At 36.6% G+C, this 26,747-nt stretch overlaps 1 protein-coding gene and 1 long non-coding RNA gene across 7 annotated transcripts in view; one reads left to right on the forward strand and one right to left on the reverse strand.

Moving 5' to 3' along the window:
* The window catches only part of Robo1 (roundabout guidance receptor 1), a 1,064,494-nt gene that overhangs the window by 363,633 nt on the left and 674,114 nt on the right, over positions 1 to 26,747 (forward strand). The gene's annotated exons all lie outside the window — the stretch shown is intronic.
* LOC132648588 (uncharacterized) overlaps positions 22,854 to 26,747 on the reverse strand; it is a 41,184-nt gene continuing 37,290 nt past the window's right edge. The window contains exon 3 of the long non-coding RNA XR_009587018.1: positions 22,854 to 22,963. This is a non-coding gene — a long non-coding RNA (uncharacterized LOC132648588). The remainder of the gene's footprint in view (positions 22,964 to 26,747) is intronic.

The raw sequence follows: 26,747 nt of genomic DNA on the forward strand, positions 1-26,747 counted from the left end.
AGTACGGGCATCTAATAAGTGCTGGGAGCAGAAGAAATGGTATGCCCCAGGACAGAGCATACTGACTGGTAACCCATTTCTAAATAGTCACCCTCAAAACCATAAAACCCCATAACAAACAACATACAGACTGAGCAGATTGTGTTTATGTATTTGGTTGTATATAGGCAATTTTGTATGTAACAACAGGAAAGAAGAGCTTATGATTATGAAAGAGAGCAAAGGGGCGTATGGGAGGTCTGAGAAGAAAGGAAACGGGGAAATGATATGGTTGCATTACAATCTCAAAAATAAAATATAAACATAAAATAAAATGTCAGACCACAGGTGGAAATGGGGATATGAAGAGAAAACAACATAGATAGACAAGGCTCATCAACTAATATTGTTATACACCTAAAGTTCCCAAAGCATATCTGAATCCAAATCACACCACAGAACGCTAAATTTTGGGTTGGGATTTTTGAACTACAAAAGCCATCAATTATCACATTCCTTCTTTTTCTACATTCAAGTAGGTTATCAAAGTATGGAGCACAATGAATTTACTCCAGAAGATCTGTGTCAAATTACCCAAGGTCATCTTAATACAAATGCTAAATTTCAAGTGTAGTTGCACAATTTTAGAAAAATGACAGAACTTGATACTATTACTTGATATAGTATTTCATAAGTTATTTGTTATTTTATGTAAACATGGTATTTCTCTGTGTGTGTGTGTGCACGCATGTGTGCGTGTGCACGTGTGTGCGTGTATGCGTGTATGCATGTATGCGTGTGTGCGTGTATAGTAGGCAGAATATTATGGATTCTTACCTAGCTATACCCATTAGGTAAGACTGCAGTGAAACTTTTTGAAATGTAAGGTCCATCCTGTTAAAGATGATCAGGATTAATAACATTTTATAAAATCAGTCTTAACCTATCATTCATTAACTGTATCTATTTATGTCAAATATATGATAAAATAGAATAAAAAAAAGAACAGATACTAGACTGATGAAGGTAAGACTCTGCTTGTATTTAAAACCATAAACATATTTTATATTTTATCAATCAAATTAGATAGTTTAAGTTAGAGAGGTGGGGGAGAGAGGAGATATACACAAAGACAGTAGACAGACATAGGAGGAATGAATGTGATCTCAGCTTATACCAGCACTCACTCTATTCATCCAGAACCTAATTCTTGCAATCACTTCTAACCTTTCTTATGTACTTAGAGGTCTTGTTTAGAAGCTTTATCCCAAAATGTAGCCACATACAAGTTATAGCTTCAACAGTTGAATTTAGGGCAAAGGGAAGAATAAACATTCAGCCCGTAACAGGTTTAATGCAAATAATTTGCAGTTGTATACTTTCTCAAGTCTCATTGAAGATGTATTAACTTTTGGGCCTCGTTTTCCTGAAACCGTCAGATGTTTGCAGGAGCATATGACATGCATTCAAGACCTCTCCGTCAGACTTATCTTTACTGTGAACAAAACGTCTCCTTTGCTTTTCCTGTACAAAGTTTTCCATCTTCTGCATAAATGGAATTATGTCTACACAGAACCTTAGTTTCTTTCATGCTCTAAGTTGTCTAAAGGACACATTTGCTTACATTCATTCTAAATTCCAATCTTCTAGACATAGCTATCATTTATGTTTTCAGAAGACATATATTGCAGCTGTATTAAATATTTATTTCCACTGAGTATACATTGTAAAACAGTGCGGAAGAAAGCGAAAAGAATTCATAATGTTAAAAATAGACAAGTATGCTGGAAAGCCCAGAATATCAATGCTCATGGTTGTTATCTTGTGGGAGTACAGGCTTGGAGTGGCCGTTCAGCAGCAGCAATTTGTACCCATATCAAGAAACTTACCATCCATAAACTTTCTGGACCATGCCAAAACTTTAGTGAGGGTGTAAGGAAGCAATATGCATTAAAAACTACCATACAAAAGCTACATATGATTTAAACAAGCAAACAGTCAGAGAAAAAGACTTTCAATTTATTTTGTTTTTTTTAAAAGTCTGGGTTGTAGAATGTAAACTTCTAGTATTAAATACAACAAGACTGAGTTCTCTACTTTTATTTTGGGTCTTAAATTTTTCTCCTTATATTTTATTTTCATAAATAACCCACAATTTTACTTGTCAAGCTTAGTAGCTGCTTGCAATAGTCTAAGAACTGTCAAATTATTGAATCATGTTGAAAACATCAGTTTCACTTGAACATATTTAAGGACAGTCACAAACTTTTTTTATTACAATGCATTTCTCCCTTACAAATATGTAATATTGACATAGACAAAGGAGCATTCATTTTGAAATTTAACAAATAGCCCTAAAATGTACAAGTAAAAGAAACATGCAAATGTTCATATAGTGTTTAAAGAACACAGAGCGTAGCCAAAGATGTTCTAAGACATTTGTTCTCTGACCCACAGGTGGCAGAACAATGTACCAGGTATGATATTGACATGATTTTCTTGCACTTGCTGTAATTAAAGTAAAAGATTATCCTAGACTATGTTATGAGAATCATCAAAGATCATAGCAAGTACTGTTAGAGGAACAAGGGATTGTGTCCACTCACTTTCCTCCACCCACCCCTTGTGCTGTTTTATTCAGGACCAGACTCTGGTGTCTCCTCCAGGTTGGGATATACAGAGAATTATACTGAAAATAGAGTTAAGTAAATACTCTAACAGACTTTTTCCAAAACGTGTAAGGGAAGTTGCCCATGTAAGTGGGCCAGAGGGATTTAACACATGGATCTGATTTGAATTGTTCTTGCATTTTATTTTTCTTACATGAGGGATTTATGTTTTTGTATGACTGAAGATTAGCAGATTGTCTACAGCTTGCTGTAGCTTGAAAGAGAAGAAAAAAAAAAAGATGCATGTCTCTGAATAGAGTTTGGCAGCTCAGCTCTCCGTGCCATTAGTGTAAAACTGTTCATTCAGATGAGACAAGCATAAACCAAGATTTTCTAATTCTCTGTCCCTATTCATATAGCACCACAGACTTAAACTCTCAAGTCTGCAAATGCCTTTCTGGAAATTTACATGGCACTTTCAGTTACTATTTATGCACAATTAATGCTTCCTACAAAGCTGTGCCTGCCTTAAACACTTACCAATCAAAGGAGATTTAAATATATATATATATATATATATATATATATATATATATACAAAACAGCAGGTACGGCTTGAAGCATTGCTGCTGTGTGTGCTTCTGAAAAGATATAAACATTATATAATGCAAAGGGCTTAGCCAACATTGTCATCTGTGCTGGATATCTAAGTAAATAAAAGCAGCCTCCTTTGTATTTAGTGTCTTTCTGGGTGGGAGAAGAGCAAAACTGGTAGACATAGATGGATGCAGCCAGAATATAAACAGGCCGCTTAAACCACATCAGAAATCAGAGTCCATGTGGGGTGAGAAGGCGGGGCACAGGGAGAGCTGCCAGTGTGAGGCAAGCTGAAGAAGAAGCCTGAGGGAAGAAAGCGAAGTTCATGTTTACAGCAGCAGAACAAGTTCCTGTGGTTAGGGCATGTCTGCGGCTTAGGCACAGAGCCTCACACCTGGCAGGACTGAAGGAGTTTGCTTTGTAGGTTTCCAGAGACCACTCACTGAGTGTCTGGTTCTATGGCCACAGGCAGTCCACTCCCTTTTAATGTGCAGATGGTGGAAATGGCATCTACCCCTTGCATAATAGTTTAAAAATAAAATGAGAAAGGTCCTTCCCATGCAGTCTCTCTTGGAATCCAGAAAAGTGTCTCTTGGGTTTCAGTTCCAATTAATTTATCGGGTAAGCATCACAAAAGGTGAAAATATAATTGTGAAGAAAAAGAAGATAAAATTTAAATATACTAAAGGGGATATGTGTAATTCAGCCATCTTTTCAGCATTGGGAAGCCACTGTGATTACTCATTCACAGCAATTCTCTACTATCAGCATCTGTGTTTTTTAAGAGCATAAAACCAGCTGGTGAGAGGTTGTATGGCAATCTAAACCCACACCCTGGACTTACTCCTCCTGGCTTTCTTCACAATACTTCCCCACCACACTTCCACGTTTCATAGAAACTGGAATACAGAGCTCCCAGATCCCCTTGACAGTCCAGCAGTCCAGAATACCGGACAGCATCACCACAACTGCTGAAGCTGACTTCAAGCACGGGGACTCTCACTGCAAGAATTATCTCAAAGTGGGCCAAATGTAGGGAGGAAATCGCTGTGGGTGACCCCTGTAACAGATACCACTTAAAAACTGGATAATACCTTAGTCCATCCAAACTGAGCCAGCCTTTAAGTCCTGTGATAGAGAAACAAGTCCATGAGCCAAAAGCAAATATCCACATGCTATATATTACAGTTGCTTTCCTGGGTGTAAGGTATGCTGAATTGTGCTCAACTATTTCAGATACCTACACCTAATCAAACAATTCCTGTAAACTGATGAAGTGACATAATTTAGATGCTTAACAAGTAATGCAGGATAAGCAATTACGACATATAGCTGTCATAATTTATGATGATGAGGGGCAAATTTTAAACTTTCCAAAATAGTGTAATTTGGAGCGTCTTTCCTATTGCTGACCGGAGGCACTCCCTATGAGAGCTACATATGACCTTAAGGGCATCCCTCTATTTCTAGGATATCTTAAATACAGAGAATTTTCTTTTCATTTATTTATTACAATTTATTCACTTTGTATCCCCGCTATAGGCCCCTCCCTCCTCTCTTTCCTCCTCTTCTCCCTCTGTCCCTCAAGAGACTAGTGAAAGTAGGTCGGCTTCCCGGGAATCCATTCTGAATTGATTAGCCTAGATGGAACTCAAGACTCCAGTGGTCTCTGAAGAACTGCGGTGCAGCTCTGACCTGTAGGCCAAATGTTCACATTAGTTAACGTTTGTGTAGGTAGGCCAGTAAACATGGATTTGGGGGTAGGCACCCTTCCTGTGCCACATGGAATAGGGCCCAATGTGCCAAGAGGAGAGGGGTGATGCGTAGGTGAAGCACGCTACATCTTATCAAGAGTGCAGCTATCGGGAAATTGCTCAAGGGCTAAAGCGCATGCTTGGCATGCCTGGCAACCTAAGTTCTGATGCCTAGAACTCACGGAAGAGCCAGGCACACACATCTGTAAACCCAGCAGTCATACAGAGAGCGCTAGAGCCAGCTAGTCTGCTGCGTGACGGTGTGAACGAGAGAGACCCTTGTGCCAAACATTTACACTGTGTTATGGTATGTTGTGCCTACACACAGTGACCTAGGGGAGGGGCACAGGGCGAGAAGAGGAAGGGAGGGTGGGATTGGGAGGAGTCAAGGAAGGGGGATACAAACTAAATAATTGTAATAAATTATATTTTTTTAAAAAAATTTAGAACAGTACTATTGGATTCCAAAAGGCAACAACGTAGCCTTTCTATAGGCAGAAGGATAAAGTAGGAGTGTGTGACAGTGAGTATAGGTGCCTTCACGTCCAAGAGTCTGCAGCAAATTTAGCCTGGTACAGAAGTCCAGGAAAAGATGGTTTGGTTTTGCAACTTAATAGACACTTTCACGTCATCTTTATTTCTTTCTCTATAAAGAAAGAAATTTCATGAGGCAAAGTCAGTTTGAGGGAGAAACCAAGATTTCATAATATGTAGCAAATGTTACAAAGCCAGTCCCAGTCATCAGGAATGGGACATGAAGCTAATCCCAGTCAACACTCAGGGAAAGGGTAATGGTGCTGATGGAATCGAAATGATTACATAGTTTCTAAAATGTAGTGACTATATAAGTAAGTTACAATGAAATCCACAATTACCAAAAACTGGTGATTTCTGTTTCTGAGTAATTCATCATGTTTAAGGTAAACATAAGCCTTATTCTTTTAAATTTATTTTAATTCTTCAGAATTTGGACCACAGTTTATAGCATGCTAATTACTTCTTGAAAAATGATTGATTATACTAATAACATGGTTATTGTCACAAGCATGATATTAGGGCTTTCAACTTATAAATAAGAATGATGATAGTTACACAAAAAGAAATATGTCTGTGCACACATGTATATAGTTGTTTATATTTGCAGGAATGTGCACATATGTATATCAAAACATTTTCTCATGTATGTTTGCCTGTGTTTCTGAATATAGATATATGTGAAACTTGTGTACCAATGGAACTGAATCTTTACAAAGAGTTAGCAACCATAGTTTACCTATAAACACATCAATCATAAAATGTTTTGAGAAAAGCTTGTTGAGTAAACACAGCCATATAATCCCCATTTTTTGATCAAAATGTTAATCCAAGGATATTCTATGTAAAAAATAGCTCCCTTGGATGTTATAAAATCCTGAATATCATCAATCGTAAATTTAAAAATAACTATTCAAATGGATGGTTAGCATCCTTCCATACATATTTTTTTTTCTTCATGTTTCCTGATGATGTTGTTGAAGAGATAAGAAAGGAATAATGTGGCTAACAGGAAAGTGCTTCGAGTAGAACATAGGAAAAGATAGATATTACAGCTGCTTGAGCTAGAAGAGTGTATGACTGTTCTTCTCTGTGTCTCCAAGGACCATCCTTTTTCCTGCGAATTGGTGGAGAAAAAGAATGGCTTATGCCTTTTCTGATAGCTCATTTAGAACACATAAAAGCTTTGCTCATCGGGGAGACAAAATTACATCACTGATAAATCAACCTCATGTGACCTTTCACTTCCTGGACTCTCGCTGGAGACTATAGCATTTTCAGACAGGAAGACTATTTTGGATTCTTTTGAATTCTCAAAAGCAGTTGAATCTGAAGTGATGGGTTTCTCCGTTATCTTCCTAGCTGTGCAGAGCTTTTTTTATCCTTGCAGTGTTCAAGTTGGCACAGTCCCTGGAACAGGTCAGAAAAGGCGCCTGTAGAGATTTTTATATCACAGCATTGTTAGTTAAACTAATCTTTCCGCCTGATATTTCCCCCAAGGAGAAATTTTGTGAAGTTAATTGGAGTCTCGGGAAAAGAAGTAACAAAAGGCAGAATTTCAGCTGGGTCAAATAGACATATCACTGGAAAACCAAAAAGATGAGGGAGTGTCATGGGATTTTAATACAATTAAAGCCTGAAAGGAATCTTCATTGCTTCTAGCCCATGTCTTTCCTCTCAAGGTAAGAGGGTTCATCATCTGTGAGGATAATTTCAGTCACATTATTCAGGAACTACAGTGAAATAAATCATGTATACTTCAGGAACCGTCACAACTCCTGGGTGCTTTGCTCAGACTCCTGCCCACTTCTCTAGCTCAACAGCTCTGTTCTGAGATTTTTACCCTGTTTTGTCCTAATTTCTCTGTAAGGTAAAAAATAAATAAGTATTTGTTTTGCATTCTGCACTGTATTCCATTACCTTAGTGAACCGCATTCTAACACTGAAGACATATTCATCTCCTCTTTCCCACCTTTTGTAGGTTGTTTTCTCCATCTGGCGTCTTGTTTATCTTTAAAAGCTACCTACTTCCATCTTTCATTTGCTATGTATGTGTTAAGTACTTGAAATTGCAGTTACCAACTTGCTAAGTGTTCAACCATAATGTTATAGAAACTATTATATGTTTATCTAATCACAATATAAGGACACAAATACTTTTTAAAAACAATTTACCTTTGAATATCTGTGCCTTTGTATACACACACACACACTCTCTCTCTCACACACACACACACAATAACTATGTATCAAAGGCAGGCACCTTCTAAATTTAGAATAATCTGTTTACGAGCTTGGCCACTAGATGGCACTGACCTGCCTTTAAAAACTACTTCCTTGGCAGAGATTTGTTTGAAAAAATATTTTTTTAATAAAAATATATTCTAACCAATAAATTTTAAAATGTGCAATGAGTTATTAGTAAACATTAATTCTTGTTTGCAGGCTTCAATAAAATAGATAAAGCAACAAATAAGTTTTCTTTTCTGGCTGACATTTTTATCCCTCCTTTGCAGTATGTCCAGGAAAGCTCAAAGATAAACCAAAAATATTTTAGCTCTATGAATCTTTCCTTAAACGCTGGACAGAAAACTCGTCATTTTTGCTGTTGATCCAGGAATTTAAATATCAATCCACCAAACAGGCCTGGCTACACTCGTGTGTGCACGCGGGTTACCTATAAGAACTCTTACATAAAACCTAACTATTTTCCTGTGTTATTTTTACATGACTCTTAATCTTAATCCCGTTTTAAATAGGAAGTTGGTCTTACCTTATTGCAAAGGTATCCATCTAGCAAACTATATTTTGACAGAAGACAGTTTTATTCCTTCCAAATAAAATTCATGATATGTAATAATTTATAATAATATATAATAAGAAACACTTGGAGAATGTAATGAGGGTCAGTTAATGTTGTCTTTAAGTAGATTCATGATGAGTAGCAAATGTCACATATTAATTTCACTTACCATATAGCGTGTTCACTTGGTGCCACATGCTTCAGACAAAAGCTAGAATTTCCATCGAGAATTCCAAGCTGTGGAAGAGTGTGTCCCAATTACCAATTCAGGAACAAGGGTGATGGCTCAGCATTCAAAGGCTCTTGCCACCAAACTTCATAATCAGGGGCACATCCCAGCATCTATATGGTTAAGGAGAGGAGGAATGCCTCAGTGTTTCCTGTATACCATCTCCGGGGGATCTGATGGTCTCTCCTGGCTCCTGAAATTATCCATACATACACATGTATACATAAAAAATAAACTGTTTATTTTGTGTTTTGAGGTTATAATGTTATTATATTATTTTCTTCTTTTCTTTCTTACTTTCATTAAATTTATGGCCTCCTTTTTCTTGGCTTATTGTTACATTCATATATCTGCACACTCCCAAACTTAAAGCTGGAGGAATCAGTGAAGAAAAGGGAACAGAAAGAATGTAAAAGCCAGTGGAAGAGAAAGGTGTGTGTGTGTGTGTGTGTGTGTGTGTGTGTGTGTGTGTGACAGACAGAGAGGGGGGATTTGTTGCTCCTAGGAATGTTAGAAGCTACATCCATAAAGTTCTATCAACATGACTGCCTGAAACCACCTTTAAAAGATACACTTAGTGAACTTTACTAAAACATAAACTTGGTTAAAGGTTCACTCACAACATCTTTATCTGACACTATTCACAGTATTGTCTCAAGTGCCACTAACAGAAATAGATTCAAAAAGTTTTCCATGATTACATCTGCTTGAAATTTTCTTCCAATTTGAATCTGGAAATTGAAATCTCTTCTTTATTTACATGTAGCTCAAGAATCATCAAGTTCAGAAAAGTCTCAAAGACACTCCATTTACTTCCTCTGTAGTCTATCAAACCTACTGTTTGGGTACACATTAGCATTCTTCATGTCACATTCTAAATATTTTTCTCCCTATCACTAAAGAGTCTTTCTACTAGAAGTTTATTATGTAGGTAACTATAATTTCTTTTCCTTCTTGGGATTTTTCATAATTCCAAACATACCAATATTAATAAAACCAACAACTATGATATTATATATTAAATGGCTAAGACATGTGTAGCTGATTTCATAGTTGGCTGGAAAAGAATAAGCAAAGAGTGAAATCAGGCACTTTGAATGAAAAAGAAAAATATAATCCTGTAGAAACATGATTTCTTTTCTTTCTTTTAAGATTGACTTATTATTCATACAGTTTTCTGCCTGCCTGTGTGCCTGAAGGACAGCAGAGGGCACCAGATCCCATTACAGATGGTTAGGAGCCACCATGTGGTTGCTGGGACTTGAACTCAGGACCTTTGAAAGAACAGCCAGTGCACTTAACCTCTAAACCATCTCTCTAGCCCCAGAGACTGCTTTCTTGACAGTTAGAAATTCTTAAAACTAGGTCAATACTAACCATGAATGCAGTTGTAAATAAGAACTATTTTAGAAGCAACCATATGCAATAAAGCAGAGAAGTCAAATACAGTTCCTTTGCTTATTAGCTCAGAAAACAAATGATGGTTTTATTTACTTTTTGCCAGGGATATAGAATACCTATCATTATGTTTATTCTCCAAAATGGAACCACCCTTTAAAGGAGACACAAAAAGGGAAATAGGGTTAGTCTGGCTTTAGAAACTTTAGCACTAACATGATTTTGATATTTGTTAGAGAATTAATTGAGTTATTTCATTATTATATTGTTATAGCATGGTGATATGTGATTTAGTTTCTATTAAGAGTTGCTGGGGGATTAATCTAGTTTAATATGCTGACTGGAAAAGCAGAAAGTTCACTTACTGCAAGCATTTTTATAATTAACTTGGAAGCAGAGATAAATGAAAATGCAATCTTATAGTAGCAAAGAGGATATGTTATGACTTGTCTTTGAAGGAATACATTTTAAATGACAATCCATTGATTTATACATAGATATTTGTGAAAGAAAGGAGGCCTCTAACTTGATATTAAATCATAATATGTTGCCTAACTTGCAGTTATTTTTAATTTACATAGGAAAAACTGTTGAGGTCGGTAAAATGTATGCTAAACACTTCACTGCATTGCTGAATTGTAACATCAAAACACACAAATGAGTGTAATTTTATATAGTCATTTGTGTCTTTATATAAGCAAAAAGATATCCATTATTATTTCATTCAAAAAAATCATTTATCCAGTTTCAGAAAGGTGGTGCTTCGTTTAAATTCCTACTTTGAAATGGCAAGCAGTTCTCAAATATGTAAGTACTGTTAAATGTTTAGTGAAACTTCCAGCCTAGGACTATATAATTAAATGCTCAAGCACTTCTAGAATTCTAGGCATGTACTGAAATCTTAAAAAACCATTCATGAGAACTAAAACTTTGTCTGAGGGCTAGGGAGATATCTCACGGGGTAAATCCTTGACATACAAGCCTGAAAACCTAAATTCCAATTCCCAGCATCCTTGTAAAAAGCTGGGTGTGGTAGTGTGCCTCTTTAAACTCAGTGTTGAATGGCTGAGGCAGGCAGATAAGTTCGTCTGGTCTTGTGGTCAGCCAGCCTAACCAAAACAGTAAGTTCCAGGTTCAGCAAAGAGATGCTATCTCAAAAGAAATGTGGAGAGGCAAATGAATAAGACATTCTTATCTCCACGTCTGGATTCTCTAAGCATAACTGCACACATACTACATACACACAAGAAATGAAAGAAAGAAAGAAAGAAAGAAAGAAAGAAAGAAAGAAAGAAAGAAAGAAAGAAAGAAAGAAAGAAAGAAAGAAAGGCAGTTTTGTTCAAGAAATCAAAAAAATAGAACACAGCTTCCCCAATCATAATCCATTACTAGATCCAAGCTGCTTCTGGAACATCTCATTATGATCCTATGATGTGTCTATCAGTTTTCTCAAGGAAAATCCCTTGAGGAAATAAGACTATGCTAGGGTAGACTTTTTCCTCTGACCTTCATTTGTTCCCCTGGAGCCAGATGATTTAACACTTAAGCTTGAATCATAGTCTATTTCCCTACGTCCATAATCAGAGTTGGCATTTATATAGTACTTACTCTATACCAGAAACCATTGTTAAAGCTCAAGAGGTTTTAAAGATTTAATTCTTACAACATCCCAATGGAGTAAATAGTATTTATTTTCACAGTCTCATTTTTATGGATGAAGAAAGCAAGGCTAAGGGAATATTTTACATGTCCAAGGTCACACAGCTGTGGAAGTGATGAAACCAGAATTCAAAAGAAAGAAATCTGCTCCAGAAAGCAGGCTTATATGCAATATCAAAACCCACCCTTTAGAAAAAGAAAATAAACTGTGGACTCAGACCAACTAATCTTCCTGGTGGTTCTTCTGGGAACACAAAGACGATGCTGGAGAGTTTGCACATGGAATGTGAAAATGCCTCCCTTGTATTTCATGTGTTCTATGTTACTTATAAGATCTGCAGGTGAAGTTTGCTTCCTCTTCTTAAGATGAACAAAGCCAGGAAGGAGAACTCAAATTAATATAATACATACGGGGATACCTTTCAGGTCTATAACTGCAGAAGGTTACTTCTGGGGGTGAGCAATTATTCTTAAGTGAGACTCATTTAAAACAAAGTGAAAATTAAGGAATACGATTTGGTGATGTGTGGTGGTTATAAAAGGCTGTGTTCTCTCCAAACCACCCTGCCCTCAGGAAGTTCATTATCCTAAAACTAGCTTATGGCATCTCTACTTCAAATGGGTGTTTTGAGCACAGATGTATATGTAGCTTCTATGCACATGCAACTTTCAGTTAGGCAAATGTTGCAGATAAACAGCTTCATTATTTTTTTCCAGTGTGACTGGAGATAATTGTATAAATTGTTCCTAAAATCTATATAAATTATGATCACCTTGTAATTACCCCCAATTAATGTGTTAATTGACATAATGATCCACTTTTTAACTTAATACCTAAGGCATTTCCACTAACTCTCTGAAATGAAACACACATTACTCATGGGATGTGCCTCCAGCCGGTCTTTCCCCTAAGTCTACACAGAAGTGCCATGACTCACAAACGGGGTTTGTTCTGAATGTTCATTCTTGCTCGCTCTGCAAACCTAAACCATCACCATTTAAACACGCTTCTCTCCTTGTTAGAAACAGAGAGACTATAATCTAATATGTTTATAATTTTAAGGCTATAAATATAGCATAGCATTCCTTATTGGTCCCTATGTGTGCTTACATCTTATGTGAATACCACAAAGACCTCTGAAAGTAGAAATTAAGAGAGAGAGAAAAAATTAATCTAGGAATTTGGCCAAACTGCCTCATGATAGCAGTCTGAAATACTTAATATATACAAGTATGCTATAAAAGGAAGCAGTCTGCAATGGCCAAACTTTAAGTTCTCAGAAGTGAAGACCTGTGATGTTTTTCCAAGGAGACAAGCCTGAAGCACACAGCACAGCCCGAAAAGCCTTAAAATATTCCATCAAGTCAAAGACATTCTAGTTTCTTATGGGCAAGCCCTGAGACCCTGACAATCTCTTCTGGTCACTGATTTTTATTACAAATGAAAAAACCAACCACTGAGTAGCACAGGCACAAGTGGATGTCAGAACCACAGAAGCAGAAACAACTCAGATATCAGGATCTGCAGGGTGCACAGACATAATAAAGAAGAAACATCAGTGGCTTAGATTAGGTTAAAGGTTTAGCAATATTGCATTCTTTTCTTGTTTATACTCCTAGAATGTGAGACATACCTTGGCAGAAATTGTCTTATCGTTATTCTGTTAACTGCAAAGGGCTATGTTCTTCATAAAGATTGCTCCCTGAAGATACTATTTACCATTGAAAACCCCTAGGTTGAAAATGAGATGAACAGAAGGGAAGAATTTTGCTGTAATCAAAATATCTTAGGTATTTAGAAACGATGTTGAATTGAGATATAATCTATCAATAGGTTTGGATTAATGGCGCTAAAAAACTGAGACCAAGTATCAGTTCAGTACAGTTTATTTCTGAAGCAATGAGTGTAGCCGGTGTCTTAAAAATAAAAGGCACCCATCCCTCCCACTACAAACGTTAAGAATTTGACATAAAGACTGAAAATAATACTTTATATCTAATATTGACTAATAAAACAAAGAATGAATAATTGTTAATTTTGCTGTTTGTCTTAAAATATATTTATTTATTTATTACGATTCTTTTACTTTGTAGTCCAGCTTTAGCCCCCCATCTCCTCCCAGTCTTAAATTAGCTATACAGTCTCACTATAGTGTCACAATGTTACAGATAGATTGAGAACAGTATAATGAACACCTAGTCATCACTATAAAGAATTAATGTCATATATATATATATATACATATATAAAATTGCAAAAGTAAGTGTTGGCCTTTAATCTTTTCTAAATAGAAATATTCACTTATTTAAAATAGCTTCTGGACCATGTAACATACATGCAATAGCTATATTTTGTGTATGTTTATTTTAAATATATTTACTAACCTATCACAAACATACACAAAATATCTGAGACAAATCAATGAAAGAGGAAAATGCATTGTATTCAGACATTATGCTTAAATTTATCTTTTTTTCTCCCTCTGTGACTTGATGGTATGATTAAAATATAACGAACAAATGGTATATTTAAAATATAACACTTCAAAGAATGCTTCCATTTCTGGTTGGTAATTTTGTGGTTCAAAAAATAAAATTCAGGAAAAGGGAGATCTAGCCACAAAATGCTGTGTTGAGAGTAAGCTTTGTTGGGATTTTATATAGTTGAATTAACTAAGGAATGCCAGAGGAGTGCTTAAGTGGTAGAGAAGTCCTCTGTGTTGAGCTGCAATTACTAGAAAAACAGGTTCCACATACTCACTATCAACCCTCTTCCCATGTATAAAAACTAGTACAGACCTGTGCACAAGACACATAATATCCTTTAAGTTTCTCACCAGCCTCTCGAAGGTCATCGACGTGGTACTCTGTTTCCATATTTTTTCTTTTAATTGTCATGGACAATACCATTTAATATTTAGACAATATACATATCACTTACCTGTGTATACACTTTTATTGATCTGTTATGAAGATAGTTACTCTGTGAATTCATGTTCAAGTTTTTGTGCGGACATGTGTTTTCAATTCTAGTGGAAGTAGCATTTTTTAATCAAATCATAACACTGTATTCAACTTTTTGATGAAATGCCAGAGTGTTTTTCAAAGTGACTGTGCAAGTTAACATTCCCACTTGCACCACTGCCTGTTATTTATGTTGTTTTTATTCAGACTATCCTAGTGAGTGTGAATTACTTTCTGATTGTGCTTTGACTTGCTTTTTTGTGAGAACTAGGAGCTCAGCATTTTTTCATGTTCACATTGACTGTTTACCAATTTTAGTGAAGTGTCTATTGAGATATTTTCTCACTTATTCATCAGAACACTTATCTCTTTATTATTGAGTTTGAGAATGGCTATAAATTCCCAACAAATCTCAAACCAGAAAAAAAAATTAGAAATATTTAGTTAATTCTGTGAATGTTCTTTTAACACTTTCTTGATAGTGTCATTTCAAAAACAAATAATGCTTCTGATTTTGATGAGGTACTGTTTACTTGTGCTTTTCCGACTGTTGTTTGTGTTTCTTTATTTTCAGACCTAAATCCATTATAAAATACGGAGTCACATGCATTTGTTCCTGTTTTTCCTTGACATTTTTTCTAGGTTTAGCTGTTACGGTTGAATTCTTGATTCATTTGGAGTTAATTTGCTTAAATATGTGAGATAAAAGTCCATCTAAATCATTGTTCTTGTGGATATACAGTTGTCCCCACATCATTTGTCTCTCCCTTTGAAGTGATCTTGTTGAAAATTAATACAACATGGGACTACATAATTCCTACTTGGCTTTCTCAGTTCTACTCATTAATCTCTCCCAAGTAATGTGCCTGACCATCTTGATTACTATTACTGTTGACTCATGATTGAAATTGTGACTTTAAACAGAGTGCTTTTTCAAGGTTAGTTTATCTATACTTGGTACCTTTTGGGGGGATTTCATTCAACATTTATTGCTCTTTTAAAAGTATATGTACAATAATGAATGAGTATATACCATGTATATACCAGGCATCTGGGTTACCTCACTATAATATAGGATAAACATATAAAAATCTATACTCCTAAAGAGGCTAAACAGCAAAGAAGACCCTAAGGAAGATGCTCAATCCTCATTCAGAAGGACAAACATGATAGACATTGGAAGCAGAAGACAGGGAACAGGACAGGAGGCTACCACAGAGAGCTCTACTGATCAAGATATCAAAGCAGAGGCTAGCACTCATAGCCAAACTTTGGGGAGAAGGCATGGAATATTATGAAATAATGGGGAGATAGAAATACCTGGAGGGGACAGGAACTCCAAAAGGAGACCGACAGAGCTAAAATAAAAACAAAACAAAACAAAACAAAACAAAAACTGAGCCCTGGGAGTCCTACAGAGACTGATACTTCAACCAAGAACAATGCATGGAGAGGACCTAAAACCCTGGCTCAGATGTAGCCCATAGACTCAGTGTCCAAGTAGGGTCCCTAGTAAGGGGAACAGGGGCTTTTTTGGCATGAACCCAGTGGCCAGCTCTTTGATCACCTCCCCCTGGGGGGTGCAGCCTTGCCAGTCCACAGAAGAAGACAATGCAGCCAATCCTGATGAGACCTGATAAGCTAGGGTCAAATAGAAGGGGAGGAGGTTCTCCCCTATCAGTGGATTAGGGGAGGGTCATGGAAGGAGAAGAGTGATGGCCATCATCCTGAGTGAGGTATCTCAGAAGCAGAAAGACACATATGGTATATACTCACTTATAAGTGGATATTAGTCATATAATATAGGATTAGCATACTAAAATTTGTACACCTTGGTACCTTTTAGTTGCTTGTCACCTTCTCTAAATGAGCCCATTGCAATTCTGGTAGGTTGGTTTACAATTGTAGGTTTGTGAACATTGAGTGTTTTCATACTTGTGTATACTTTAATTTCTGTAATATTTTGCCACTTAACAAATGTTGGTTTTATAATCCTTTGCAACATTTATCTCTAAATATTTTACATTATGGATTATATTTAAATGTAATCATTTTTTAGTTAGATTTAGGAATATGCACTGAAATCCAGCAATTTTATTTTCTTTTAATTTTTAAATACACATCTACTAATATTTTTATTTGTAATTTATCTAAATCACGAATGTATGTATGTTGAACTTTTCAAATATTTTTCCTTGTATAGAGGCTTTTATATTTTATACTATTATCAGTGTTTCTATTGGTAATATATACTTCATTTATTGATTTTAACATTAATTAATTAATTTTATGTAGTGGGTGTTTTTTCCTGCATGCATGTCTATGTACCACATGTGTACCTGGTTCCCACTGAAAAGAGAAGTGGGTCAATGTGCTTTTGAGCGAAAATTAAAGGTGGTTGAGAGTCACCACGTGGGTTCTGGGAATTAAACTAGGGTCCTTTGAAAGAACAGCAACTGCTCTTAAAAACTGTGTCATTGCTCTAGCATTTATTAATTTGTATTAATGTCAAAACAATGTCATGTATCTGAGTTAAATAAACCTCAGTTACACATATCATTTTAAACACATTGATAGATTCAGTCTATTATTATTTTAATTAAGATTTTTTCCATTTACTTTTTTTTATTTATATTATTAATATTATTTAACTATTTATTCACTTTGTATCCAGGTTGTAGCGCCGTCCGTCATCTCCTCCCAGTCCCACCCTCCTCTCTCTTTCTCCCCTATCCTTCTCCCCTAGTCCACTGATAGGGGAAGTCCTCCTCCCCTACCGTCTGACCCTAGCCTATCACGTCCCAACATGACTGCCTAGACCCTGTTCCTCTATGGGCTGGATAGGCCATCCGTCCGACAAGGGAGAGGTAATTAAGCAACCGAGTTCATGTCAGAGACTGTCTCTTCACCCCTTACTACGGAATCCACATGGAGACTGAGCTGTCTATGGCTACATCTGAGCCGGGGTTCTAGGTCCTCTCTATGTATGCATGGTCTTTGGTTGATGCATCAATCTCTGCAGTACCCTCTGGGCCCAGCTGTTTTGGGTTTTGTTGGTCTTCTGTGGGGCTCCTGTCCCCTCAAGGTCCAGCTATATCTCCCTTCTTCCGTAAGACTCAGTGCGCTCTGTCCAAAGTTCGGCTGTGAGTCTCTGCAACTTGCTTCAATACCCTGCTGTGTGGAGTCTTTTAGAGGACACCTGTGGTAGGCTCCTTCATTCTGTTCTCTCTCATCTACCACTTACAGTGTCTATCTTGTTTGCCCCTCTGAATGAAAATTAAGCATCTTCCCTAGGGTCCTTCTTGTTGTTTAGCTTTTTTATGGTTATACGCTGTCATATGGCTAATATCCACTTTTAAGTGAGTATATTCCACGTGTGTCTTTCTGCTTCTGGGTTACTTCATCCAGGATGATCTTTCCTAGTTCCATCAATTTGCCTGAAATTTCCATGATTTCCTTGTTTTTAATAGCTGAGTGGTATTCATTGTGTAAATGTACCACAATCTCTGTATCCATTCCTCCATTGAGGGACATCTGGGTTGTTTCCAGATTCTGGCAAATATGAATAAAGCTGCTATGAACATGGTTGAGCAAAAGTCCTTGTTGTATACTTAAGCATATTTTGGATATATGCCTAGGAGTCGTATAGCTGGATTTTGAGGTAGCACTATTCTTAATTTTCTAAAAATGTGCCAGACTGATTTCCAAAGTGATTGTACAAGTTTATATTCCCATCAGCAATGGAGGAGGGTTCCCCTTTCTCCACATGATCTCCAGCATGTCCATTTACTTTCTTTTTTAATTTTTATTTTTTTAATATTAGTTACAGTTTCTTAACTTTGTATCCCAGCTGTATCCCGCTCCCTCATTCCCTCCCATTCCCACCCTCCCTCCTCCCTCGCTCATCTTCTCTCTACCCCTTTCCAAGTCCACTGATAGGGGAGGACCTTCTCTGCTTTCATCTTACCCTAAACCAGTTACACTAAATTGGTTAGTAGAAAAAGTGGAGAAGAGTCTAGAACTCATTGGCACAGGAGACAACTTCCTGAACAGAACACCAGCAGAACAGGCTCTAAGATCAATAATCAATAAATGGGACCTCATGAAACTGAAAAGCTTCTGTAAAGCAAAAGACACTGTTGTCAGAAAAAAATGACTGCCTACAGTCTGGGAAAGTATCTTCACCAACTATTTACTTTCTTAAAGGATGGGCATACATGATTTTTTATAGTGTTGGTTGGCCACTTGCACAAATTCTGCACCACAATTGTCCCATCATAAGGAGCAGAAAGGACAGACTGTACGTCAAGTGTTTTGTGGCTGAGTTGATATTCAAGTTTCTCTTTCCATAGCCTGCCGAGTACCCTCTCACACCATGAGACTAAAATGTAGAGGGAAAGATTCCATGTGGGCAGCAGCTTGACCTCTCTATGTTCAATGAGCTTTGTAGGTGTTGTCCTTGGCAACAGCCCTCTACCTCCAATGTCAGTTTTCAGAGAGTAACCATGTGTCTTACCATTAGCCTCTGTTATTTCAAGGAACTCCATAGGACCCCTCAGCCAACAACTCAACCAAATGAAACCACAGCCCATCACTAGGAGCCTGTTCTGTCTAAAATGATGGCCAGTTCAGACTCTATATCCTCCTTATGCCCTCACAGCTTCCAGGAAGTTTCACCTGCACTAGTTTTCCACACTCTCTTCTAAATACCTCCCGATTCCAACCATCTTTCCTGCACTCTCTCTCTCCTTTGCACACACACCTGATCCTTCTCCTTCCATCCTGCCCCAGTCCTTACCCTCCACATAACTTCATACACACTTATTATGATGCTTATCCCATGGTAGTATGCTCTTATCTGACTTCTCCTCCAAAAATACTGTGAGCCTTGGATGGGACAGTCTATTCGTATTTCTGTCCATTGCTATAAGAAAATAACTGGTATGCAAAAGTTACTAAACAAATGCATTTATTAAAATATTGATGTGATTTATAACTTTTGCCGTATCCAATAGTACTCATGTTATATGACAGGAGTACCTAAAACAAAGCAATTTGTAATCTTTACCATCTAAGTTCTTGTGTGTGCTTTCTCACACATAGCATCTTAACTTTCAACTATAGGATTCATGTTTTAAGACTGAAGGTTCATGCAAATCAAACATGGCTGGTTCTGATTAGAAGACTTCAGGTAAATAATCAAATTACTAACTTTTCTTACTTTACACTGGAAAAATACACAGTACATTTAATGTTCCCATTTCATAAGTCCATAAAGTAAACAAACTGCCCTTCATATTGTCTCCCATTAACAACTCATCAACTTAACAGGTATTCTTTGATACTATCTCCTTTCTGATAGTCTAAAAATGGCACGGGGAGTAGAAGACAGTGTGTTGGCATTTATTTTCTTTGATTGAATCCACTAAAATACCTTAATTTGCCAAACTTTACTTTCTGTCCCAGTCCCAAAACTTACATTCAGGTTTCAAGTTAAATCCTTTAATTAACTTAGTGACAAATGAACAGAATTTACTTTTTAGGTTATCAGTGTTTATTATATTATTAGCATCAAGAGGATAATTTTGATTATTCAGCATACAGGCTCATTCATGACCTTGATTGCCATCAAAATAATTCTAAACCAAGAAATATGTTGATATATTAAAGAATGTTACATTTGCTAAATTCTAAATCTAAATATTATCAATTATTTATTTTATATGGTATACTTTGTTATATCATACTTTTTTACCTTTAACTATTTAATGTATATTGTGGACATACTTTATTCTTTTATTGAAAATATAGTCTTTTCTCATAAAATATATTCTGATTACAGTTATGGGCTTCAAGGAGTTAAAAGGTAAATGTAAATATGAAGCTTTGTGGAAGAAACAGGACTCCCCATTAGAACTTTCTTAATTTGGAAATTTTTGCTGGAGAGGCTGGATGGATGGCTCAGCAGCTATTAATAGTGGCTGCTCTTCCATAGGACATAGGTTCAATTCCCAGCACCACATGGATGCTTATAGCTGTCAGTAACTCCAGTTCTGACTGGATCTGGGGTCCTCATACAGACATACATGCAGGCAAAACATTAATGCACATAATAGAAAAAGAAAGAAAGGAAGAAAGAAAGAAAGAGAGAGAGAGAGAAAGAAAGAAAGAAAGAAAGAAAGAAAGAAAGAAAGAAAGAAAGAAAGAAAGAAAGAAAGAAGAAGAGAAAAGGTGAAACGGAACAATACCTGGAAAAAAGCAAGCTGCAAGCATTAACTGGAAGATAGATAATGAGCTGGAAACTTCTTAGAAATAGATGGATAGCCCAGACAGAAGAAAGATCAGTGATGGAGGTATTCACTTAGCAGCTACCTATTTAGTTACACATCTTTCCCAAAATGTGAGTGTATAGACAGAAGAAAATTACAGCCTTTTCCTTGTTAGTTGAATTCTGATAAAAGCTACAAAATAAAGCCAAGAAAAGGGCTGCTTTCTACATCATAGATGAAATCTCCTAGATATCAGACCTTCCAAAGATTATAGGTATGAGGAAAAAAAGAATATAGAAGCCTTTATTCCTAGTCAGAAAAAAAAAAAAATGACAGGGTCATCATCCTGTCATCATCAGAAGCCATTTGTGTTAAGCCACCAGAAGCTTTATTTAGTATAAACATATCTTAACTTTAAATGTTCAGATGACAATGTTTCTGTATGAACATAAATAATCAGTGCTATAGAGCCATGTTCCTCAAAATCCAGGTGGAAAGCAATGAGTTTATATTCTCTGTATCTATTGGCCTGTGATCTCAAACACATGAACCTGACTCTAATAACACTGTTCTTAGAAATGTCTCCTTGCCATTGAATTCCTTTTGTGTTAACTTCTTAGTAATGTTTAAATAGATCAATCAGTTGAAGAAAATACCATTTTTAAAGTCAGTGCTAAAAATGAAATTTTGTTTAGACATAAAGAAAAATTTAATAATATCAATTTCAAGAAAATTAATGAAACTACGAATCATGTTAATCAAAACAAATCTGATTCAGAAATACAATAATCACACATTTTATCTCATATAGTATCTAAATTTACATACCACATTAAGGGATATATATACACACATAAGTAGAGAAAAAGTTTAAGGTGAGAAAAGAGGGAGGAACAAGAGAAGGTAATACTTGGAAAAAACAAAAGAATTCGTGTTCTCTCTCTTGCAGAAGCAATGATGGGTACTGTTTGAAAAAAGAAAGGAGAACAAAAAAATGGAAGGAGAAATATGAGTAGAGAGGGAAAGGAGAGTTTAATGAGAGCAAGATACAATTATATATGTATAAAAACTCATAAGAAAACCCATTACTTTAAATGCTAACTAAAAAATTAATTAAAAGAAAGATGAATATATTAAAATTATATTCCAAATAGGAAGGAATACCATCTAAAGTTAAAAATTATTGCCAGTGAGGAAAAAAATGATGTCCTTATAATTAGAAGCCTAAGGTTTGATAAACAAAACATGAATAATTCACAAAAATAACCCTGTGCTTTATTTAACTCCAAAGCATTCAGTATTCAAAGTATATTGAAACACCATAATGACGTGTAGCATGAGAAAAATTAGTATCAATAATATTTTTTATACAAGTGCCTCCAGCTCACAACGGGTCCACAGCTGAAAGGGAAGCCGCAGCAACATCATTCTGTTCCCCGGAAAGCGTGTCAGGCGAAGGAGAGCAAGAAAAAGATTACAGCTTCAACAAGACAGGGGCGCTGTCTCTGAAGCTACTAGGGGATGACTAGCTAGCTGGCAGCCATGGCGGGGTTTAAATAGTTCCAGCTTTATCTGCCTTCCTGTTTTCTATGCCTGAGGAAGACAGAGAGAGACAGAGACAAAGAGACAGAGAGGAGACAGAGACAGAGGCAAGGCAGAAAAAGAGAGACAGACAGAGACAGACAGAGGCAGAGGCAGAAAAAAGAGACATAGAGAGAATGAGACAGGCAGAGACAGAGGGGGTGTTGAGGGCTGCTGGTAGTTACCCACTCATGGGTAATGAAGTGGCCATCGGACCCAGCAGTAAAAGTATGAGGAAATGAGCTGTGTGGACTCTTTTGCTCCTACAGTGTAAAAGCCACCAGGTAACAGAAAGAGGGAAAGGGAATGGAATAAAGGCCAGTGCTGTCAGAAGCCTCATGAGTTGCTGTCAGTTACCTACACTTTTGCTTTGATCAGACAATGCATCTGAGATTTTTTTTTTGAAGGAGAAGTTATTTATTCAAAAAAATCTATATTTCAGTTTTTACCAAATTGATGTTAATTATTATTCCGTGATGACAAGATAAGGAACAGGAAAGTGCTCAGCTGAGTAGGCATGGTCTGAAGCAGCACAAGGGTGGAAGTCAAGATCATTTTCAGGATCTGATGAAGCATGAGGAAAGTACCTGTCCAAATAAAGCACGCAGTCTTAAATACTTAAGTTCTTAAGTTCCATTTTCCAAGGCTTTTCAGTGTACAAATTCTAAAATAAAATATACCCTGAATTGGAATAATAAGAAACATTTGTAAACCTTTTTCTGTACTAGAAGTTGTTACTATATTATATTTAACATGTTGCTCCGTGTAAATATATGTATACTTTTAAGACACCATAATATTATTAATCATTGAGAATATCATACTCTATAGTTTAATCATATTCACCCCTCCTTCAACTCCTCCTAGATCTACCCCATCTCCCTACCAAGCAAACACCCTTCTTTCTCTCTCTCTTTCTCTCTCTTCCTCTCTCTCACTCTTAAACTCATCAAGTCCTGTTAGTGTTGAGCAACTATTCTAGACTGTGGGGTACTCCCTAGAGCATGGTTAAGCTAGAGGTCACACCATTAAAAAATAAGTTATCACATTTAATTGCAAGACTCAGGATCTTATTCTGTGCACGTGGGCCAGTTTGGGGTCTCTGTGTTAATGGCCAGCTGCTAAAAAGAGCTTCTTTGATGAGAGTTGAGACAGGCACTGACCTATGGGTATAACAGTGATTCATTAGGAGTCATTTGAAAGCTATGTCCATTTGGTAGAATAATAGTAGCAGGTTTTCCTCCCAGAGCTTATGACCAAGGATCCTTGCCCTCATTAATAGTGTTAGGCTTGGGTCTTTGATCATCTCCCCCTGAGGAGGGAGCAGGCTAACCAGGCCATGGAAGAAGACAATGCAACCAGTCCTGATGGGACCTGATAGGCTAGGGTCATATCCTAGCCTCCTATCTGTGGACTTGGATAGGAGAAAGGGAGGATATGAGGGAGGAAGGGTGGCATTGGGAGGGATTGAAGGAGGAGGCTACAGCTGGGGAAAAATGAATAAACTGTAATTGATATAAAAATAAAATTATAAGTGACAAAAAATAGTGTTAGGTATGGGTTTAGTCTTGTGGAGTGGGCCAGAAACATAGCTGGAATGTAATTGATTATTTTGATAACATTAATGCCATTGTGCCCATAGTATATGTTACCAAGCTTAAGGTTCATGGTTAGGTAGAACTGTTAATTACTTTTGTCCTCTAGTAGCATGAATAGCATCTTCCATTTATATGAATGACAGCCAGTAAGGATGAAGCATCCAGGTCAGTCAGTACTTCTTGCTTTGTCAGTGCTTATAACCCATGTACATGGTGCATTCAGCATTAGGCTCTTACTGTCAAATTCTGGTAATGGCAATGCTCTATAATTTTTGTATGTCTATGGAACCCCGCTAGCCAACAACTCAAAAATAATTAACCTATCCAGATACAGGTTTTTATTTAGTGGTGTGTCATATCCACTTGTGGTGTTGTCTGTTCCATCTTCAGTTTAGAGGTTTCTGCATGCATATCTTAAATAAAATCATTCATTTTTTTATTCCCAAATATAACACCCTATAAAAAACAACAACAATTATATTTTGTGCAAAGTTAGGCAATAAAATATTTTCAACAAGTATTCCAGTGATGTGTTTCATCTCTATTACTGTGGTTATTTTGTATTCATGGATTATTTTCTCGTACATCACATCCTGACCACACTTTCCCTTCTCCCTTCCTTCCCAGCCCCTCCCCTGACCTCTCTCCACCCAATAAACTCCTCCTCTTTTCCCTTCAGAAAAGAACAGGCTTCTCAGGAATATCAACCGAATATGGCATATCAAGTTGCAAAAAGACCTCCTCTCATATTAAGGCTGTGGTTATTTTTCTTAAAAAAGCACAATCCAAATGTGATTCTCCCCGTTGTATTTAACTATTATTTTTATCATCTTATTCTTTCTGAGTATATGCATTAAAATACTGGGCCAATAAATGTTTCCTGTGGTGAAGTGTGTTTTCGTTGCAATAGGAGATTCTTGGCGGAATCATTAGTCACTGCCTGCTAGAAGCTTGTAACACTACCCTGCTCTGGTTTCATGACAATCAAATATTTTTCAACATGCTCAGAGGAAAAAGAAAAGGCCATGATCCAAGAACCCCTGGTACATTCTAATCTAGAAAAATGTGTCTATTTGTACTTTAATTTCTGCTTTGAATAGTGGCTATAGTTTAAACCTGAATTCTCTCTACATATTGAACAATTCGTCAGCATGATCTGGGAGAACTGTTTGATTTTGGTAGAGCAATGGGTATGTGTTCAGTCATTAAAGTCACATGAAATAGCCAGCAGATGCTAGTATTGGGCTTCGTTTCTACAGACACCGACTGAGTTCTAGACTTCCATGCTGCATACCATCCAATGCAGATAGATTTAACCTCAAATAAAATATGGAAAACAAACCAACTCTCCCTTTCCCAGAAATCACCAGTTCCAAGTGAGAACTCTTGATCCCCTCTCCCATTCACGCTGTGATATTGGTTGGCAAGTCTAGTACATGCAGTCCCAGCAGCCATGAGTGCTGCCAAGTCGATGATTCTTTGTGCATTGACCAGTTTTGAGTCTCTGCATTAATCAACATCTCCTGGGGGGGGGGGGAGAGAAACTTCTAGAATGAGGAGTGAGAATTGCACTAATCCATAGGGTTCAAGATACAAACTCAGGAGGCAAAGAGTAATGATAACTCAAGAGTTAGAAATTCCTTTGCCAATCTCTTTACTGTTCTACCTTGCTGAATTTTCTACTGTTAAAACTTCATGTATCTTCATGCAGAATCTTAGAATTTCATCCAATATTTAACCATTTCAGATATCATCAGTAGTAGAGTAATTTTTAGTACCTACATTTAATGGAAATTTTCCACTAAAATTTTCCTCATTGAACCTTGCCCAATTTCATGACTATTTAAAAGGAATTTTAAGTTTAACACATTGTATATCATGTTAAAGACAAGAAAATTTGAGATTGAAAAATTGAGATTGAGAACCATAGTTGCTCAATTTCTTAATTTCATATGTCCATTAATTGTACTCCATTGCTAGTGAAAATGCAAAACTGTAGATCCACTTTGAAGAACAAATCAAGCCCAAGAGTCAAGCTCTTTGGCATTTAGTTGCAAACATTATTGAAAACTTACATTTGTGTAGAAACCTGTAAATGAACATATATTGTAGTTTTAGTCAGAATCACAAGCACTTTAAATTAACCAATATTTTATTCAGTGATAACATAGACAACGTATGGCACATCCAGATACTAGAATATTTAATATTCTGAAAGAAAATGAGCTGTGAAAAAAATTGGAAGTAACTACATGAAATCAGAAAGGGATGCATGCTCTTTGCACCTATTAACTTAATAACTAGAGACTTCTGCAAAAGTCAAATATATGGAAAACAAAATCACTCATTTCCAGAGTTTGCAGAAAAAGGAAAGAGAAAGTAGGATTTTTAGAGCAGTAAAACTACCCTATTTAGTACTGTGACACAACAATCTCATGTTATACTTGAAATACATGAATATATGTGATATACATGAGTGTATGTGAATACTATGGTGTAAAATATTCTACTATGGTATAACAATATCATGGTAGAGGCATGTCATATACATTTGTACATACCCTCAATTATACAACTCTATGATTAGTACCAGCTAACCTGAATTGGATATGCAAAGTAGTAGTGATGTCCCAATATAGGCTCATCAGTGACAGCAAATGCAGCCGCTCATAGGAGATGCTGACAGTGGGGAAGCTGTGTGTGAGGAATGAGTAGGAACAGGGTATCTGTGAAATATTTCTGTACCTTTAGTGCAGCTTTGCTTCTAAATTAA

Source organism: Meriones unguiculatus, chromosome 17, assembly GCF_030254825.1.
Source record: "Meriones unguiculatus strain TT.TT164.6M chromosome 17, Bangor_MerUng_6.1, whole genome shotgun sequence".
Lineage (NCBI taxonomy): Eukaryota > Metazoa > Chordata > Mammalia > Rodentia > Muridae > Meriones > Meriones unguiculatus.